Genomic DNA, 22866 nt, shown 5'->3' with positions numbered 1-22866 from the left:
CTTCAAAACGCAATAATCTGTACATTAGGTTGAATAGTTGATTTATTGTTATTTAACACGATGTAAATTTGTTCAATTTTTCCGGCTGTGTGCTAAATAATTTTTATTTTGAAAATAAATTTCAAAACGTGCGGTGAAAACCTAAATTATTTGATAATATTAATACGGGACGTGTAAAAACACCGTTCTAAGAAACGCACGTAAATCTACCGCACCATATACATATACGCTCAGCAAATGAATTATCAGACTTGTTTCTTTACCTGGTCCTCTACATATATATAAATCTTTGCTCAGTAAATGTATGACTTCTGTACTAGAATAATGACCGAAGATTTAATTATAAATATAAATAATTTAATAAATCAAATATTTTTACATGTGCGGTGATATTTCTGACGAAAATTAAATCCAGTCCAGTCATTTACACTTCGTAATCTCATTGAACTTGTCCAAACTATTTACATAGCTTTGTCTAGTTATAGAATAGAACTAGAATGATATTACAATTTTAAATTCTGAAGTCTAATATGAATCTAGTGGTATTGGAAAGGAAAGGCATCACAAAGTCTTTTGCTCCTCGCACAAAAAAACACCTGGAATTATACGAGTATAGTTTGTCAAGAGACTGGATCAGTCATATTAAATGGAATGTCTTTAAGAGCGCAATCTTTTGGTACCTAAAGTTGCTAAAGTCTATAAACGAGAGATACCCTAACCTAAAGCGTGCTGCTACGAAATGTTATGCACCAGTCGATTGTTAGCTTGTGCTACCAAAAGTTGGTCAAATTTAATTGGATCTAAGATTGATCCTGAACTGACTCCACAATAGTACCCTCTCGATCCCATACTTCTTCATTGCACTTGCCTTTCTGCATATTTGAGAACAATCAATAAACCAAAATGTTTTTCTTATGCTACTGAAAATTATAACCTACAAAATAGATCCGAATACTTAGGACTTATGTGATGATGCTCTAAAAGAATATCCACATCTATTTAGTGGATGTCCTGTTAAATCCAATTGTATTTTGTGGAGGACTAAGGTCCTGAATACATACTATAACTATAATATAACAGAAATCTTACATTTTGTTGAAAATAACCTTAGAAATACAAGAAAAGAGGATAATTCTATCACTTTATCAACTTTATATCTTATTATAAGCTTTTAATATCGTGTGTTTTGTACACCTTGTAAGCTTATCACTAACAACAGTTTCCTTGCAAGAACTAAGTGAAAGTACACCTAACATACAAATTCCAGTCAATATTTATATCCGGATCTTTGTTTCCGTGCGGGCTGGCCTAAAGCATATCACCATGACTGGTTATTTAAGATTTGTTATATTATTATGTGAGTTATATGCAAATTTCATTGATACATAAAAGTACATTTACGGTGGCCTCATATTAAGTATAAAACATGGTCATTTAAAGACAAAAATACTTTTCTATTTCCGCCTAAATTTTATTAAACCTCATATTTTGTACAAAACATTTGCTTAATTTTCAATTCCAATTAACAATTATTCAGAATGACTTTGCGTGGACTACCCAATGATCTAGTGTTGTCCTGCGAGTATATTATGTGTACATTATTCCTGTAAATTAAAGGGCTGCTAAGGTGGGTGAATAATCAGGCAGCGATTTTCTTAAAATCTGGAATTTTAGTTGAGAAGGTGACCCTCATGTACACAAGTTAAATACTTCATAACAAATATATTTCAAAATTAACAGATAGGTAGATAAGGTCTTTATTATTACAATACCTAATTAATTCCTGTACAAATCTCCATTAAATGAAAGTTTGCTAAGTCTTAGGCTAGGTCAAAGATCATCAGCGAAGGGTTTGCTTTTATAAATCATTGAAAAAGTCTTACAACGTCTTTGGAGTAATTAAACTTAATTATAATAGATAACTAAACAAAAATCATTGCATTTTGAAAACTTTAGAATAATTTAAATTTTACTTTGCAACTTAAAATGATTAGTTAAAGAGATTAGTAATTAAATACCAACATTTGACTAGATATACATATATATAACCAGCCTTGCCTACAATATCTAAATAGAGATAACCATTCTCTAAATCCGTTCAGATTAGTTAACATTTTCTGCTAGATTTTACATGTTTCGCCGTTTTATTTTGAAAAACCAGAAGTAAAAACGAATAGAATAAACAGGAATTGTCTCCTAATTTCACTTGAACGCTGCTGTTTCTGTATTTGAAAGTGAATAATAAGGCCAATGCTAGATTGTAAATGTTGGGTCGATCTATTTAGAAAAATCCAAAGTAAAAACCATTGGAAAAAGTGGAAATAGTCTCCTAATTTCACAGGAATTCTGCTGTTTTAGTGTTGACAGTGAATAATAAGGCCAATGCTAGATTGTACATGTTGGGTCGATCTATTTTGAAAAATCCAAAGTAAAAACCATTGGAAAAAGTGGAAATAGTCTCCTAATTTCACCGGAATTCTGCTGTTTTAGTGTTTACAGTGAATAATAAGGCCAATGCTAAATTGTACATGTTTGGTCGATCTATTTTGCAAAATCCAAAGTAAAAACCATTGGAAAACGTGGAAATAGTCTCCTAATTTCACAGGAATTCTGCTGTTTTAGTGTTGACAGTGAATAATAAGGCCAATGCTAGATTGTACATGTTGGGTCGATCTATTTTGCAAAATCCAAAGTAAAAACCATTGGAAAAAGTGGAAATAGTCTCCTAATTTCACAGGAATTCTGCTGTTTTAGTGTTGACAGTGAATAATAAGGCCAATGCTAGATTGTACATGTTGGGTCGATCTTTTTTGAAAAAGATGTGAAAACCATAACCAGTTAATGTTAACTCCTTAATTGAAATGAACTACGAAATTATTCGCATGAAAGGCAATTCATTTTTTTTACATCAATTGACGAAATTTAATTAAATTTGTTCAATTTAATTATTGCTGTAACTTGACATCTTTACTGGAATAATAAGAAACAAAAAATGTCCTTCATTTGTCAATAATTCTCAATATTCAATTTGTTTATATCCCCTATTGATTATTTATAAATATAATCACGATCGATGGAATTTTACACGTGCCTTATCTAATATAATAATCGTAAGTACTGTATGAAGATAGCATAATGAAAGTGTGAAGTATCCTCTTTAAATGTGCTCTTTACATAGTAATTAAGGTCAAAAGACAAAATGGATCAACCTTAGGATTTGTCCAAGAGTGTAAGCCAAAAAAGGACCTGGCCAGCAGAGAAGAGAACCTAGTTTTTTGCAACCATTATCTATGCAGTAACTGCCAGTTTGTCTAGCAGTTATAAACTAGTTCTACATTTTATAGCTATAGTTTTCTCTTACATTTTATTTATTCTAGTTATTCCAAAGTTATTGGATGAATTATAAATTTCTAAATCCTAAGTTAATAATGCTAGTTCTTTAAATAAATTAAACCGTTCGAATCTAATTCAAAATAAATCAAACATCATGCAGCAACAATAATTTGGCTGAAACTAAATTTAGCGAGTTTGTATTCATTATTATCATGGCTCAAAGTTAAGCGATCTTAAGTAACCGTTCAGATAATGAGGTGAAATGCTAAACTTGAGTAGCGTATTTTAATTACTTAAATAAGATGATCGTAAACAAAGTTCATTATTTAGACAAGTTCTACCATTTTTCCCACAGAGTGCTTAAAACGAAGAGAACTTTGCGATATGTCCATGGAATTGCAGTAGTGAGATTGCCTAGAACAGGGGTCGCCAAACTATTTTGATCATGGACCCCCATATAATTTTTCGAAATCTCCATCGACCCCCATAAAAGTAATTTTTTAGTTAATTAAAATAAAACTATCTATTAGGTACTGTGTTTGTACATTTATTTTTTCATTTTAAACATTTATTAAATTGTGTAATAAATTTTACATTGTGTAATAATAGTTTTATGAAAAATATCTTAATGTTGAAATTTAAATACTTATTATTATAAGTATAAATATATTTATTAAATTATAAGTAATTATAAATAAGTAAAGTAACTACAGTATTGCTTCTTAATTAATGAGATGGGTGTGCCTGGTGTTTCTTTGCAAGTTCGATATATTGGGTTCGAAATTATTTTTCCTTCGACCCCCTGGCTCAGATCGACTCCCTACTTTTGTTAAATAGACCCCTGGTCTATATAAACCACTTTGGCGACCTCTGGCCTAGAAGCTCGCCACTTTTATTTAAAGCACTTGCAGCTTTGGACTTCCCATTGTCACAGGAAACAGTCTCTTCAGATCTGTGAATTTTCTATTATAGTTAATTCAGTAAGAACTATTTGTGTTTTAAAATATTACTTATTATGTTCCTCTTAGATTTTTGTTTAATTAAATCGGTCCCTTTGGACAGTAGTATTGAGGTTGATATTTCTGCTAATATGATTTACAAATTGTTTTCTCCCTTCTTTACCACTTTATTTTCCACATCATTCATAACTTCTTGGTACGATTTTAAAATATCATTATTATTTTGAAGGTTAATCTTTATTATGTAAAGATTATTTTCTGAATTCTATTTCTACTTATTTTCTTAAATATAGCCGAAAAATGTACCAACTCCTGCAAGCGCTATTGGCCATTCATATCCTTTATTTGAGACAAAAATAAATTGTAATTCTTGATAATACTGAAAACCTGATTCATAACATTCTGTAAGTTACACAAGTACGTAAAAACAATTCCTAAATTGAACTTTGTTTAATTTACATCGAACAATGGCTCCCTAATGTTTCAAGTAATTGATTCTAATGAACCTAAATGTCTTGAATAATATATGAATTTCTGTTATTTTCACGTTTTGAATCTCCATTGTTGATGTAAATCTGAAAACATAGTCAATTAGTGCAAGGCCGATTGAGTTTTTGGAAAGAGAAATCATTAGCGAAATACAAACCATGTTTACCGTAATATAATAAAGTCTAATGAAGAAAAGGCACAATTAAGAGAAATGTTTTTGCAGTAAGAAACAGACTGAAGATTCATTTGTAAAAAATAGACCAATAATACTTATCAGCTCAATACCAAGAGCTGTGCTCGAAAGATGTTTTCAGCAAAACTTTGATGGGGCTTTAAGATGGGGGTCTAACCCTAACAGCTGGCCAAGGAACGTGATGACCCAGGCATTTCAGCCAAAAGAAGCTATTTTGCCGATCCCTATGAAGGTCTAGTCCAATAATGCAATATTAGTCCAATTAGGGGACTAATCCATCCCCTTTTTTGTAATTTCCAGTATTTCTTCCCACTTTGCGATATCACCTCCTCTGAGTCCATAGAATTCATTGCGGTGTGATTAGTCAGAATATGAGAGCCGACTTCTATTGCTTACAGTATCTTTCATTTCTTTTCCCTCTGTCAGATCACCACTCTTTGTGCCAGTCACTAACAGCAGTGCCTTCTCAGTTTTCTGAAATACATACATTGCCTGCTGGATGCAGCCTGTTGAGCGATATGTACTTCCTCAAAGTCTTTCTTTTATCATTTTTAAACAGTCCACTTAATTACCCATGAAAAGTTTAACATTTTCACCAGTGCCAGAAGCCATAGAAACGCTACCTACTGTAGGGTCATTGGACAACTAAGAAGCTTTGTTTTTCACAAAGAATTTCCCAGTGGCATGCATCCTTCGGCACGGGTGGCATTATTCCTTAGGATGGGCAAGATTCCGGTGGTGTTTTTCGTAATTTAGCCTGAGAGTCCCACCAGAAAGTATAAATCTCTTCAGAAGTGAGTTTTCCCACTTTCTTTTTTCTTGGAGGAATGAGTAATGAGCAATTTAGGCTTAACTAAATTTTTGGAACCAAGAAGATTCAGCAAACATCACTTCCGTTGGGGTGAGTTTTACAAAAGCTTAAACGAAATCCCATGGTGACACAAAGCCAAATATCAAATGTGATATTTCCGCACGAGTAAGAAAATGATTCCGCTCTAGTTACACATGACCATTTTCCTGCGGTCATGAAAGAAAAATGAATCAATATTATTACTTTTATCATTCTGTATTACAAACACTGGTAAACAATTGCAATAAAAAAAATTATACTTTCACATTGAAATATCTTAAAATAAATTAATTTAAACTCAATTTTTGTGCTTATTTCTCTAGTTCTAAGTAAATAAACTAACAGTATTGAACTAAACAGATCAACGTAAAATATAACTTGGCAATCTAATTTTATATGCGATACGAATTAGCGTCTATAAAAGGCTTTATATCGCTGGGGCGTATTTTGCAAACTTGTAGCCAACTGGAGAAGACAGATTTTCTGCAAGACTCTACGAGAAAGTAAAACTTAATCATATTATTATTGTGGTAAAATTACATTATTACCGGTTCAAGATCCATGTTTTTTTAAAATTATTTGATCCCTCAATATGTTTATTGTCTGTAAGAAGCTCTTTTCCAAATCCACTGCGACCTAAAATACATATCGGTGCCTAAGTTTATAGGCGACCAGTCAACAGCAGAAGAAAATAAACTCCCTTTTCTGTCTGTGTAAAGTGTACGATGTACAAAGTCAGGAATATGTGATCGTGTTCTAGAGCTTTTGGTTTTAGGTTCAGTAAACCCAATTAGTGCTTTCTTAAACTAAGGTTTTGTTGTGGTCTTCCTGTGAAGGTTATCCTATATAGCAGAAGCTTTATAGAGAGACAGAAGAATTTATAAAGAAGAATTGGATGATGTAAAAGGCGGCTACATAAGAGATGACGGTAATACAGGTAACAGAGAAGAAGAATTAGGCGGTGCCAGGCACACGTTGAGTAACAGAGTCAGGCGCTGCCATTGTACTGCCAGCCAGCTAACCTACTGACACCTATTGCGCCTCTTTCGCCAATTTATATTCCTCCTTTATTTACTTTTCCACACCATATTCACTGTTTAACAGTTACGCGCAAAGAAAGGAACAACTAACTGTTCAATCTATTGATTCTAACAATTATTATCCGGACACTTTAAATTTAAAATAATAATATTTTAAAGAAATGACTCTCTTTGAATATTATCTGTTTCGAATAATATTGAGTCTGAGTATTTGATAATAGTAATTCTAAAACTGATAACTTAAAATAAAATTTAATGAATTGCCACATCAAATGGGATGATTGTAGACAGACTCTCCGTAAATATCAAGTTCGTGTGCTTAGCGATTTATGAGTAGATTGTTTGACATGCCAAGCTGGTACAAGAAAATATTCTATAATGAGAAGTGATTTGTAATGCTTATTTACTCCTCCAAAATACATATTTTTAAACGCCAAGTTAAACTTGGATAATGGGACATTAAAATAGGACATCCAGTATAGAAAGAATTGTTTTGTATTTGATGAAATCATGAGCGGTTCACGTAATAGCGGATCCAACTCAGCTGATACTATTTTTACAGAGAATTTTGACATTTAAAAATTCCCAAGAATCACTTTCCAACAAAATTTCTAAATTAATCAAAATTCCCACCAGTTGGACAACCTTCATGGTTGTGTAACACAATAATGCTTTTTTAATAAATAAAAAAAAAAAGAAAAAAAAGCAAATAATGTAGTAATGGCAGATGTGTGAGATAGATGTAAGTTATGTTTCGTAGAAGATGAGAAAGTAAAATAGGATTTTATTATAATGACAATTCTTAGAATAATAATGGTTTCTTTTTAAGTTAAATATGCCTGTTAAATAAAAATACCAGTAAGTCACTGAACTAAAAACAGTTCAAGCTAAAATATTGCATTCAAGTCATACCTAGAACAGGCTAGAACTAAGACTTCAAGTCTTTCAAATGAATGCGCCATGAACAGCAATTGTCCGAGGCTAAATGAAATTCGAACCAACACATTAAGTATTATGTATTTATAATGTGAGGAGCCTCATTGTACCCACAACATTTTGAAAGCTCTGACTGTCGCTGAAGATATTCTAGATTAAATAAAAATAATAGCAAAAAACCTGTTATTCCATTCGGATATTCTTTCACTTCTACTTTCAATATATTTACATGGAATTTCCAGCAATGATTATAGGTTTTAATTTTTTCTATTTTAGGTCATTGTAAACATCTGAATTCATTGTACCTAGAACCTTCCAGTTCTCCGCTGGCAACCTGATAGTATTTTTAGTTTAATAATACCATCGCAGGCACTACTAAAGCAATGTAGAGGTGCAGGAGATCTTGATGGGAGACAAGACCAAAAGAGTTTGGTCTCGAACCCGCTAGTACTTTTCATTACAATTGAGCTAATAAAATTCCTCATAGGTTTTAGGTTAATGTATCAGACATCATACTTTATTATTAGCCGCCAGGAGGCAGGAATGGGCTCGCTACAACCCAGCTGGTGTCCTAATTTCAACTTAACAGTAACCCAACAACAACAATAAATATACTTAGATTATTGTTGCTTAGATTGATTCTGCAACAACTTTCCAGAATCCTAGCTTAACTTTGCACACTCACAATGCCCATTAAAAAACAAATACATTCTATCCACCAGAGGAGTTCACTCCCAATTCATCTTTTAAGTTGCAGTTAATTTGATTTAGTAAACTCTCCGAGTAAACAACTACTCGCACGAAATGCTTCGCAAATCATAGCATCATAGCAAATTAATTTACGACCAATGAGATTTAATACCCACTTATTGTCAATTAATTCCGGGAATAAAATTTCACCAACTATATTATACATAACATTTGGGCAAATTGAGCTTAAAAAATTTATATTATGTATTCTTTTAAGGCATGGCAATTGTTATGCAATGTTGACGTCATGCTAGAATGTATTGCGATGTGAATAATAATAAAGCACAGAGAAATAAATTATAAAACTGTAATAAATTAATATGACGAAATATGTACTAGCTTTTTTAAAGGTAGTAGTATTAACTGTTTTGACGGATAGAACCAAAAATTAAGGAAAATTATTAATGAAATTTATGTATGATCGATTTGGTTTTTAAAAGAGATTAATAAAACTGATCAAACTTCATTTTGGTAAATCTACCTAGCAAGTGAAAACGGAACAAAGACAAGAAAGATAGAAAATAAAAAGAAGATGGTGACTGGTGATGTCAGAAAGATAGTGATTTGCCATTAACTTAGTTTGTTAGTGAAATATTGGCAAATTTAAGTTTAGTTTGTTTTTCTTTTCAAAAATCTGCTCTCTAAGCAGAAGATTTTGAATCCTCGTCCGTAAATATGTCGATTAGAGTTACTCATTTTATCGAGAAAATGGAAATAATTTTATGCTGAAAGAGGTTTGATCCTCGATGAGTTCATGAATCTCTTTTCTTCCTGTACAAACAAATTATTCTTAATATAGATAGATAATATTTTATTGTTTAAGATAAACTTGTACAATGAGTCTGGTATAAACGAAATAAACAATTCTTCTGAAAAATATACCTACTGTAACATTAAAATAATAATAATATTAATAAATAAAAAATGAACCAATCTTTTTAATATAAAACCAAGAGCACAGACTTAACTGTAATAATGAGACAGTATCCAGAGATAAAACACCTTTACATTTTTTTTTTTTTTTTTTTTTTATTTATTTAAATCTTAAGTGGTTTTTCTAATGGTGTTTAAGATAAACAAAAACAAAGAATTTATTTTTTGAATGCTGTCTAAATTCAGCAAGCGATCTGATTGGGCATCACTCTCAGATTCCGTTAAATAGTGTTCTAAAAACTTTTCACGGTTACTATAATTAGCCTGACATTCTACCAGCAGATGATTCAACGGATTTAAAATTATTTGTTGACAAATTGGGCAGTCTTGATCGGATGTCATGTTGAGGAGAGAACCTTTGAAGAACAATTTTATCATATTATCACCACTGAGCCTCAATTGACTAACTATTCTTAATTTTTCAAAGTTAATTTTGTATTTCAAATAGGTTTGTGGTTGGTAATAATTGAAGTCAGTTACACGTCTGTAGGTGGAACTAAATTTTGAATTAAGAGCCCGATCTATATCTTTACTAAGTAAGGTGTTTAGTAGTTTATCAACTACATCATTTGAAATAAAATCACTGTCCATTGTATGAAAGATATGTACGTCACCTAATGATTCCCCCCAGGATCTAACCATTGACACCCAGTTGTATTCATTGCTATAATGATCATTGGTATCCAGGGAACATAAAAATCTGAAACATTGTTTCGGAAGCCTATCTTCAGGAAGAGAGAGTAATTTTGTCCAATAATTAATGATTCTTTTAAAAACAAACGAACTTAACGGAGCCCTACCAGTTTCAAGCCTTATCATGTAGTGAGGGGTACACTGTGACAAGTAAAATAAACTTCTTAGAAATTTAGTTTGTGCTGTTTCCAACACATCCAAATACCTTAAAGCCCACACCTCAGAACAGTATAAAGTTGTTGATGCTACCATAGAGTCAAATAGAGCCATTTTCGTTTCCCAAGCGTCACTTTTGCTCTTTATTAAAATGTCCCTAACTTTAGCGCCGGCTATTACCGACTTTTGTAGAAAAAAATCTGAAGCGGCTTTAAATTTTCCACTCGCAGAAAAGGGGACTCCCAGATAAATATAGCTCCTACAATAATCTAACTTTAAACCCCTATAAAACAGTGGCTTCAATCGCTTTAATCTGGGTGACTTATGGAACACTAAAACTTTTGTTTTTTGGGAATTTATTGATAAACAATTACTAGAACAATACTGATCCAAGAGTTTTAAATTTTTCTGTGCATCGTACCAGGAGTATCCAAATATTACCAGGTCGTCTGCGAACAAGAGCATATTAATCTGAGTTAAAGCAGTGAGTTTAATTCCGTTCGCTTCATTTTCTTTAAAAGACACTATATCGGCCAAAAATAAAATAAAGAGGACCGGACTAAGACTCTCCCCTTGTAACAAACCAGTAGATATTCCTATTTCTTCTGATAATTCATTTTCCAACTTAATCTGCATTACGGCACTGCGGTAAAGGGTCTTCATAATTCTAATAATTTTTCCACTTACACCCATTTTAAAAAGTTTATCCCACAGTAAATCATGTTGAACCCGATCGAACGCTTTCTTAAAATCCACAAAAGTCGCATAAATATAGGCTCCTTTTTTCTTCAGATTTATGGTAACAAGCGACATCAGAGTAAATACATGGTCAAGACAACCCCTTCCCTCACGAAAGCTAGCTTGTTCTTCCGGCAGAAAGCCCCAGAATTCAGCCCAACTTAGAAGCCTACGAGCCAGAATGCTAGTAAAAAGCTTTGTTATATTATTCAAAATAGCTATTCCCCGGTAATTATCAAAATCCTTTTTGTCCCCTTTCTTGTAGATCAAGCTTAATTTAGATTTAGACCAAGCTTTAGGAACGGTTTCTTGAACTAGAATAGTGTTGTATAATTATATTATACAATAATTATTCTTAATATTGTTTTTTTATAGGATAACATTTATTAATTTCTTGACCAGAAGTGATGATTCCTTGTGTTAAATTATTTGGAAGTTGTTGCTATCAACATTGATTATATTCCCTCGTTGAAAGACATCCATATTTTAGTAGTTTTTGACCTTTGACCCAAACAATGTAATGTGGACATTAATTCTACTCTCCTTACTAATTTAAGTCCGCAAACTTTTGATATATTTAGGTTCCAGTCTGATCTGAATGTCTTCTTTGCAATACTCCTGTTCTGACTAGTCTATTTCCGACAACTTTTCCATATTTAAAGTCATTTTTTTAAGCAATGATATCAGACACCATCAAGAAATCATTGAGTAAAATAAAGCAGTATAGATTGATGCTAGGAACAATGATTATATTTATTTGTAGTGGAGGTTTTTTAATTAATTAAACTCGAAGGATAAATACTATAAAGAGTTCTTTGTTTGTTTTGGGACGTTATGGAAAAGAATTGGCATTGGTCACCAGGGTTGTTACTGCATACAATTAAACCAGTCATTAAAATACAATAGTACGGTATCTGTTGCTGTTATAATATAGTGAAGTTGTTTTAAAGTGAAGGAGTGGCCGCCATCAATAGGCTGAGAATTCCTGGCTGCTGACCCTGGTCTCTATCTCAGCTGGAGTCAGTAGAAACGGGGAGTGTCAGAACCCGCTGTATCAACCTGGAACTTAAGTATACTTCTTTTTTTTACCTCTACCATTACACTCTAGATTCTCTTTTACTCATTCACTATCTCTCTCGTATTATTTTTATACTAATGGTCATTGGAGGCTGGCCATCATCAGCTGTAAATGATCATCACACACATTTTTTGCTGAAGGTTCTTCACGATAGTGAAATCTTTCTGCCAATGAATATTTACCATGGAAATGCTCACTTTGCAAGCATTCACCAATGTTAACAAACCCAAAATCCTAGAAATTAAAATTACAAAAATACACTCAGTTAAAAAGGCAAAATAAATCTACCTAGTAACTTCATGGACACTTCAATTCATTCAGGAACTGCAGAGGAGGAAGGTAAGTCCAAGTTTAGATCTACTTTGCTTTTGCAAACCACACCTACAAACACCTACTCAAGTTTACGGTATATACTTTACAAAAGAATAGATATTATGAGTAAACAACTTCAATTTTGAGTAGTTGTTGTACTAAGTTAAAAATAAAAAAATCATGTGAATTAGTTTTTTGAGAAAATGTTAAAATTTACCAGAAAAATGCATTTCCGGTGACGTTATTTTCCTAGGGACTTATTCACTCATTAAGTTTTCATAATCATTATAATACAAGTAATAAAGCACTACATTTCATAAAACGGTACGTTAGAGAAAGTATAGTACCCTTTTCCCCAAACCTTATCATCAAATGATACATTTGGTGACAATTAAACTATATATAATTAGAATTATGTGCGTCATTTTGCTGATTTTGAGTTATACTGAAAGACCAATTAGTTGAAATCATTTTTTGAGTTCAGGGAATCTCTAAATGTGCCAATTTTCTGTGAATACTTAAAATTGAAAATCTGCACCAAAAATGGTTGAAAGTTGGAATGCGACATGTACATACATGCTGGAATTCGTGTCTGGCGCTAATGTTGTTAACAGGCTATAGTTTTACGCGAAAGTTATTCAAAATTACCGAGGCCATGATTACATTGTGTAGTCTGACATATTAATATGAGTCAAAATATTTGTGGTACCAAAATACACTCAATGGCAAAAATAAACTGATATAAACGTTCACGAGTTCACACGAAATTAATTTAGAATCAGTGGTGTAATTGGACGAATTACGCCATCAGACTGCAGCATAGCAGATCATGGACCATGTACACACATAACTCCACTTATGTCTGCTTTAAATAAACATATTCAGCACAGAGTGGATGTTCTGAATGAGAGCGAAGCGGTACTAATGAGGAAGTACGCGCTGTCAGTCAGCTGTTGATAGATAAGAATCTCATGTAAACAGATGCAATGCTAATTAAAATCGCATCAGAACATTTCTCTAACATTTCGACCAGATATGCACAAAAGTACGATATATATTACAAAATGTGGTACAATGAAGTAAAATAGTATTACTTTTAAAACTCAAGTTTTAAAATTTTGAACCCTTCTAATTCTTCCTCTCAGAAATAGAAGTAAACAAAAAGAGTGCCGTTGGTTTCTCATTCGTTTTAAATTATTTCTAAGCGTACAAAAGCCTAGTTACATCTAGAAGAATCTGCTCAGTCCTTGTTAGCACTCTTGGCTGTAATAAGAAAAGGACAACATAACTAACAATGTTAAGTGTAATATATAACATTGTATAGCAGGCTGATGACAGCGTCGAACTCACTTCTATTGGATAGAACAGCTCCAGAAGATCCTTATCAGATTCAGTATTTTATCAATTATTCTAATCTTGAATGGTACACAATGGGGAGGCGATTCTCATACAAAGTTATTTAAAGTTACTACAGAATACTTCTTTCCAAAACAAAGAGAGATTTATGCTAAGATTTAGTAAGTTATGATAACGAAGTTGATCAGAACAAATGTTTACTGGCCACGAAACGGGCGCCCGACTTTTATCCGGCGCTTAGAATGTAAAAGAATTATATTGAAATTGAATGTTTTTAAAGGCGCTCATAGTTGGTGGATAGAAATCTTAAAAAATGAGCAGTAATTTACAGCCAAAGACTTAGTTAAATAGATTTTTTTTATCTGTAGTGATTTGAGATATAACTGGGTAAGGCAAAGTTAATCTCTTAAAAAAGAACCACCACTTTTTGTGAAAAATTCTCGGACGAATGGCCATTTTCTAGGAATTAAGACAGAAAAGTTAAGGAAAGTTGAAAATAATTTACTTGAGCTGCACTTGTATAGACTACAAAATACTTCATACACTATTTAATCAATGATCAACTTAAACTTCATGAAATCCGTTCTTAACTAACCCATTTCACATAATAAGAACTATCTGCCAACTTCGTGTGATTCTTCACAAATGATTGTACAATATATTTCAAGAAAATTAAATACATAATAAATTTCACTGTTAATCTAATGTAAGTCAAGTAACATTAACTTGTTTCAAACTAAAGAACATGTAATTTTTTGTTTGGTTAAAATACAGTTTGCGCTTATGCAACGTTATATGAACGATTTTACTAAAATGTTGAACATTATCTTGACTAAATCGAATGAGGATCAATTCTGTAATTTATACTTTTTTGAAATCATATTTAGGGTTTTTTAAAGACTTAAATCTTGAATTAACTTAAAATTATAGTTATATAATGGATTAAGTAACTTTTATCTTTTCTTCTCTTATCATTTAAGTTCATTTCTTAATGACTAGGTTTGTGTAACTTTTATTCTGAATAATTGACTTCATAGATTAACTCTATTTCTAGTTTATCTATAAGGTTATAAAATAGTTATCAATAAAGAGTGATTTAGTAATTAAGAATGTTTTAAACACTAACCCGAAGAACAAATTGTTTGTTAAGTCGATTTAAAATATAAAAGAAAGGCAAAAATTGAATTCAATTTAAACTGGTTATAAGACGCGGGTCATTGCTTTGTCGACTGGCTGGATGTAAACTTGGTAATTCAATTCTTTCAAATTGAATGGAATTTTTTCAACATCCATAAATACAAGGTGTTGCAATTATTTGCGACACCGTTATTTTTACTTTTATTTTAAACTTTTTTTTTTTGCATATAAATGTATAAATAAATAACGACTGTTATCTAAGCTAAAGAATCTTTAGCCTCCTCATCTTTGGTTTTGTTTTATTCCACTTTTTCTTCCAAAAAAACGTTGAATGTCTGTCGTCCACAGAAAGAGAACACGAACTGCTGCTGCTGCTAAAGACTCCATGGTGCTACCACGATGCGATTGAGAAGTTAAGACTGATTCTTTGTTTTGACTTTAATGGAATATACAAAATCAATCTTTCAAATTAAAACTTCAACGTCATCCCTATACAAATTCGCATCCATTGTTTGTTAGTCTTTCAGATACCATTTAATAAAATCTAAGACCTAAAGTAGGGTATCCTACCCCATTATATGTACTTGTGTAGTTTTTGTTTGCATTTTCTGGTACAATTATTTGTGGGAACTTCTAGGCAATCTAAGAGCCCTGTTTTACTGTGATTAGGAAGGAGGGTGAGAAATCAGCGAGACTTTTGAGTCTCTCTGCGATAACTGGTTTGCGAAATCGTCAACTTTTTTTGATAATTAAATTAACATTCTTATCAAAAAAGAAATAACGCGTAATACAAAATAAATTAATGGAATCTTATTAAGCGACGGTCTGTACTTTTAGCCTTAATGAATGGACACTCTATATTTTATCTAATCAATTTCAATTGATATATCTCTCTAAGAAAATAAAAAAATTCGTTTAAAGTTTGTTGCAATTAAAAACAAAAAATATAATAAAAAAATATCTCCACCAGAGTGAAGTAACGAATGGAATTGTGATATGCATTACTCGAATTAAAATAATTAATAAAACAGGATAATGACGTCATTCACAATTCACTCAAGGACGACTTACAGAGGTACTGGACTATGACGTAATCAGTGCAGTTACAGTTATTTTCATAGTTTTTTTTTTCCAGCCACCCCTTAATGCACTTCTACAGATAAGTAATGCAGTAAACCTAGTAAGAAAACCCTTTCTATCTATCTATACATGGCACAACAGTCCTAAAGGACCCAGGCCGTGTCGACAAGCTTCTGCCAAACACCCTTTTGTCTTTGGCCTTCATTCTCCAACGCCTTTACCACCAATTGAGGTGAGGTCTCATCCTGGAGATCGTCCAGCCAGCGCAAGCGAGGTCTTCCTCTTCGGCAAGCTCCACCGGGTCGACCATAGAGGAGCCTTTTAGGCAGTCTTTCCTCTTCCATTCTCTCTACATGACCTAACTAGCGGAGACGACCTTTCTTTATAAAGGTCACGATATCTTCTTCTTTGTACATCTGGTACAATTCTTCGTTTTTCCTAATCCTCCACTGGCCGATCACAAAGCGTAGGCCAAATATTTTTCTTAGAACCTTTCTCTCCCACACCCCAAGTAACCTTTCGCTCTAAATAAATAAAGGGCACTTCCCAGCCCAACACATATCGTTGTACACAATACAGGCTATTTCCTTCTATGGACCAAATGCTCCCATAAAGGATGATTCTACATTTTCTACCTTGTTGTGTTTACCGCCATCAGTCATCATCCAAATTCATAACTGATTTGGCTTTATTGCGTATATCAGCTGTTGATATAAGTAGCAAGTTAAAAAAAAAATAGCATTGTTGAAGCTGTTTTGGAGAAAATTAAAAAAATTGAAATAAAATAAGACTTTTTTCTAAACGCACTATTAAAAGAGTATTTCCAGTCCACTTAGCCTGTCGGAAGCCTCATTCCTGTGTGAAGACCTGAAAGTAGCGATTTTCGTATTCAAATACAAACCTTTATTCCTATTTTACACCCATTTCCCCCAAAATAGGTAGTTTTTAGAAAGTATGTGTATTTGTGTGTTGGTTTGAAGGTGTGTGAGTGTGTATGAGCTCAAAAACGTTGCAGAAAGCTCCAAAATTTTGTATTTCTTACCAAAAAAAACTTAGCGAAGAAAATTCCCCTCTACGGTAAGTGCCAAATTACCAAATTATTTTTCACTTTAATTGGGTTTTTCTGGAAAACGGGTCCAGTGATTACCTTTAAACTTGCCCCACACAATTCACGCATTTAGACTACAATTTGTATCGTACGTATTACCAAAAAGTAAATTCTATTAAAGACATTTCTAGGATAAGTTGAATATGATCCTAATATTCACTAAAATTCCAAGTTTGTAGCGAATTTTTTAACCAGAAGGATCAGTATACTATATGAATTTTCGCTTTACCAAGATTTCTTTAAAAATGTCTCTTTCTATTTTCAATAAATATCGTACATACACTTTTCTTACCCATAATTCTAAATGTCCGTCCTTCTTCTCTTACAGCAACACTTCCTTTTCAAAGTAGGGAATGAAATGAGTCTAATTCAAACTTCATACATTTAAGAACATTAAAATTCTTTTTAAAAATAAGAAGAATACAATAGAAAAGAAATCCGGACACACTTTCATTCCCAACCAGAAAAAGAAAAAGGAATCTAATTCTATGTTGTACTTCATACCATAGTAATCCAGGATAGGATTTTTCTTTAAAAAAATTAAAGAATTCTAATGCTCATAAATTGAAGACAGTGAATAATAACATACTTCTTTTGAGTCCCTTAAAGCTGCCGGGGCGGGAGAGGTTAAGGTTCCATGAATATGGTGATTAGGAGGAAGCTGAACAGCATTATGTGAAGATTATGGCCGAAGATATGACGACTCTAGTGATAACGGTCCCAGCCCTAAAATAAATGTAAACATAAATCATAAGACCCCTACTTCTCACCCACGGCCACTGTTTCCTAGATACTTATGAACATATTTTATTGTCATAACTGCATTTTCATTCACTATTTTACATACTTCTGTACCGGATACTTCCCTTTTAATGCTACTTATATAAAAGAGTTATTCTGTATCTAACAACCAAAACGATATATTTGTATTATTGTGCCCCATCTAAGAAACATGATTTTAATCAGTAATAAATGTCACAGTGAAAATGTTTAATAAATTTAAATAGTTTATTTTATTTTATTGGTTTTTTAAATTCAGAACTTTTTTCCCTATTTAATGGTGTTGACATAAAAACATTAGGCATAACTGATCATTTATAAACCTATCCGTAACATAAAAAAAAATTCAATTGCTGTCAATTACAAAATAAATTCAGGTGCAAAAGTGAACAGAACTTTTGAATTATTATCTCAGAATTCCGTACCGTTTAATGGTTACTAGAAAAGAATATATGCAGGAGATAACGGAGCCAACCTGCCCGTAGTCACTACTCTAATAACGTTCCTCAGAGCAATTCGCACAAGCAGCACCCTGAGAGGCGTCTCCTATAATCTATCACATCTATGAGGAACCTCGCTATGGCAAAGCAAGTCGAACAGTACACTCGTCCTCAGTCCTCAGCAGAACCCGCAGAGGAATCATAGTAGATCAGGTTTCTTCTAGTGTATGGAGCTATCCAGCCCTGATACACTTTTCTTTGGCTACGGTAAGTCCAAGTGATTGCATTGACCTCAATCATTACCAGCGTTGTCCTTTACATTTTGTGAGAATGTCCGGTGCAAGCCTTGGATCATGTTCGACAGGCTGTGAGTTACTGTCAGGAGACGATGAAAGCCCTGAAGATGAGGCTAGGTCACCGCCCCTCTTCTAAAACAGGGACGAAGGTTGTCAGAGAGAGTTTTCTCCTAAAGTTCATGTTATTTTGAGATCCTGATTAGGACTAATTTATTTTATAGTTTTATATAAATTATCAAATTTACATATATTTAAATACATGAAGAATGTAATGTCTTTTTCTCCGCCTTGATATGACTCGTATTTTTAAAACTATTCTTAATAAAACGACCTTAATAAATAGGTTAGTTCTAAATTTAGAAAATAAATGAAATGTTCCATTATAGAAGAGGTTATTTAAATAAAAATTTAATAATCTAAGCACATACAGATATACATAAATATAATAATATATAAGTAGATAATGTTCAGGTGAGAACACTTTCTATATGTGAACAGTAGTAAGGTAGAGGCAGGTTATAGGTTAGTGGTATGTGTTATATTGGGTAGTAATGCATCTTAGTAATATGATCATGACAAAATATTTCCTCGGATGCTACGGCCGTCTGACCTGGATATCTCCCACCCAGTCTCAAGATACCGGTAGCGTGTAATTCACTTTCTTGAGCTTAATATCTAAAAATAATTTGGAGATGTGAATAAATAATGCAGCCATAACTAGACTCATACTTCGTACAAAAGCATATATACTCTGCATTTAAATCTATTACTATATACTCACACACACACTCTCAGTTGCATATATAGGACATAAGGGAAAGTTCCTGGTAAAGTCAGCCCCCTTTGTGAAGTTATATCGAACAAAAAACCGTGCTGGGAATCCCCTCTCTATATCTTTTATCCTCACGACCTAACGGCTCTCTTCTGACTTCCGAAGCGAAAGTGTCCGTCCCAGTATGCTTATGTAAGCCGAGTAACTATAAACTAACACGACCCTGAGACGTTATAAATATACATAACTATGAGATAATAAGGATAAACCAAAATGGAAGAACTTCTTGTGCAGAAGCGAGTACCATTTTGAATGAACGTGTTTAAATTTATTGAATTTACAGCATTATCGAAATTCAATACGTACTTTTTTTTTATTTTGCCAGTTAGGCGCCGAATAGTTAGCCGAGCGGTTAGAGGCGAGACCTGTAAAGCTAATATGTATTGTGGTACTGGGTTCGATTCCCCGATCTTAGGCTTTGGATTTTATTTAATGGTTAATAAAATAAATTTACAGTAAAGTATGTTTGCTAGTCGCCTCCGTCCACGACACCCCTAATTGAAGCCCCGCCTGAAAAAATAGGCGATTACTTTACTTTACATTTACTATTTCGCCAGTTTCGCGATTTTGAGTTTACACTGAAAATGCAAAGTTTTGAGGTCCTATGAATTGGAAACTGCTTTACAAAACTCTCTCCTAGTTCATCTCCTTCTGTACGAATGGGTCTGTCGCTCAGTATGATTTGTGGGACCCCAAAGACTGATCAACGAAAAAATTCTTGATATTTCGTAATATTTTTTTCTTCTGTCTCAAATATCAGTTTGCTCTATAGATCTATCAATTTATTTTTTTAGCGAATTTTTCAAAAAAAAAGTGAAGAAGTTCTAACGTTTTTCTTTAGACTTCATACACAGCATACGTGAGAATAAAGAAAACTCAACAAATACCTGATTTTGGATCTAAACAGTATCAAATTTATTAGATTCAAAACTTAAATTATTGAGAATTTCAAATTTGCATCATTTAAACCTTGTGATCAATATGGATGACAAGAACAATGAAGGATATCTTCATTTTAATTAAAACAGTCCTGTGGGAAGTGTTGTATAAGGGTTGATCCTCAGAAACTTATATCATTGTATATGAAGTGTACTCAATTGAAACAAGGTTACTTAATCATTATATTTCAATTAAAAATAAATTAATTATTGCTTGTACGAATTCAACGAAAATTAAATGATGAACAATGCTCCAAGGCCAAAATATGCGTATTTGTGCGGTTATTACGCTCTATAAGTGAGAATACAGCGCATCATTTCTGAAACTATAAAAAATTAAATGAAAAAAAACTATAAATAGATAGGTATTTAATTAAGAAATTATTAGTAATAAAAGCTGACACTCTGAGATGTGAGGAGAGGAGAGAAAGTTTACCAGCATCTTCTTCATTGCCCATATGTTTCACCCAATCTAATCTAATAATTTTCTTTTTACTTTAGAATGATTTCTACAAATTAAGAATTTCAGTATATTTGAAAATGTCTAGTTTCTCCGAGGTAAACGAAGCTTTTATTGCTTTTAGGCTTGGTGCAGCAAACTGCAGTTAAAATATTTATTGTAGAAAGTAAAGGTCTGGCAAATTTTGCTCATTTCTTTAGCGAACAACGTCCAGGCGATGTTCTTGGGATAACTGCTCCAAAACTACCTGCACCTTGGGCTCACAAAAGAGACACAATATATCTACTCAAACGCTTTGGGATCTGGTTTGTAATTTGCAATTATGTACAGTCATAGGCATAGAATAATTGAGATTATATTTGTTTTTCTAGATGAATTTACGCGAGGCCAAAAAACGAAGAAGAATGAATGATATAAGATGAGAGTAATTCGCTGAAACTAAGTGAAAACCAATCCTTTCGAGATAATAAATCCAAATTGAAGGCTCAAGATTGTACTTGAAGTGAAATTTAAGAAAAGAATCGAAATGAAATGAGGATTCATCTTAAAAATGTAACGAAGCTATTTCAAAAAACAATTTATGTACAAAAAAAGAAGAGATGGTTTGATCGCGCAAAAAAAAAAAAAAATAGAAAAAATTTCGTAACATATTGATGGCATTGGAAGTTAAATAAGGGGAGCAATGACCCCCAACTAAATTGTGTAATATCTAATTAAAACTACATATTTTAATAAAGCTAGTATTTAATAATATAGCTCTCTCACTTGTTCTTATTAGTTTGTAAATGTTAACTGTATGTACATTTTCCATGTATGAGCATAAATTATTTTTATATTACCTTAATTACCCATATTTGTACTAAATATGAGGAGCGGAATGACATAATTGACATCCAGTTCATTATTTGTACTTTCTCTTGACGCTTAAGAAAGAAACTAAGTCAATACTTGAATCAAAGTTTTTGGAAATACACTATTTGAAGTCCCCTGAATTTGTTAAAAAAAAAAAAATGTAATGTGAGAATCGGTGACAGTGTGTGAAACAATTATTTTTAAAAAATGAAAATTCGGAAGTGACTAGATTAGTTTCCAAACCGCAAATGAAACAAATCCTAAAATGAAGAATACTTGCAACCGAAAATGCAGTTTAGAAGTTTTCCTGATCTTTTTGATTGTTGTTCGAAAAAAAGGGTAAACCTATAATTCCGGGTGTGATGATGGCGTCATAAGTAGAGAAAAAAATATAACTAGCCTTATTTTATTGCCTAGTTTGTAATAAATACTAGAAGTTAATGGCAACACCACGGTAATAAAATAATGAAATAATGAGATTAAATAAGTTGTTCGTTCACTAACAGATCCTAGTTGGTTGTCTTTAGATTTTTTTGTGATTAGGAAGTCTTTACTGTTCGGTAATAGACAGCGTTGTCTCCTAAGAGAAGACTACTCAATAGTTATCCCAATCTACTGGCTCCCCGAATCCTAGGAAGGGTGGTCAACAGAATTGAAAGGGTGTACAAAACCTTACAATACTCCCAACCTTTAATTTAAGGCAATTTTTGGAAACCTGAGGGAGTTATTTGAAGTAGCGGGCCGCTGCAGAGTCTTACCTGGCATTACTGGGAACTCAATAGTTCTAATTAAGGTTCCCACTGCAGATATCCTGGAAAAAACTTAAAAAAAAAAAAACTGTCTTCCAAGAGAGAAAACTACTAAAAGCAGGGAGCATAATGTGGAGCTCATGGCATCAATAACCTCAGTTATTGAACGCCTTAAACAAACTAACAAAATCAGAAGCCGATCAACTAAATTTTATTAGAAAATTAGTCAATTAGAATCGTATCGGCAGGGAAAAGACATGTGTGAGACTCCGCTTTAGATTCTATTTTTAGAGAATGTCAGATAAACTGCTCTGCACTGGTTGCGCATGCATTTATATTCCTAGTAGCTTCTAGGAAATGAATCGTTTCATTAGAATC

The 22866-nt window shown here is 32.7% G+C and overlaps 1 protein-coding gene across 4 annotated transcripts in view; it reads right to left on the bottom strand.

Moving 5' to 3' along the window:
- The window catches only part of Best2 (bestrophin 2), a 196647-nt gene that overhangs the window by 85261 nt on the left and 88520 nt on the right, over positions 1–22866 (bottom strand). The gene's annotated exons all lie outside the window — the stretch shown is intronic.

Source organism: Rhodnius prolixus, unplaced genomic scaffold, assembly GCF_049639745.1.
Source record: "Rhodnius prolixus isolate KJV_2025 unplaced genomic scaffold, Rpr scaffold_2, whole genome shotgun sequence".
Classification (NCBI taxonomy): domain Eukaryota; kingdom Metazoa; phylum Arthropoda; class Insecta; order Hemiptera; family Reduviidae; genus Rhodnius; species Rhodnius prolixus.
The sequence above is the reverse complement of the archived record's forward strand: the minus strand, read 5'-3'. Positions and strand labels throughout refer to the sequence as shown.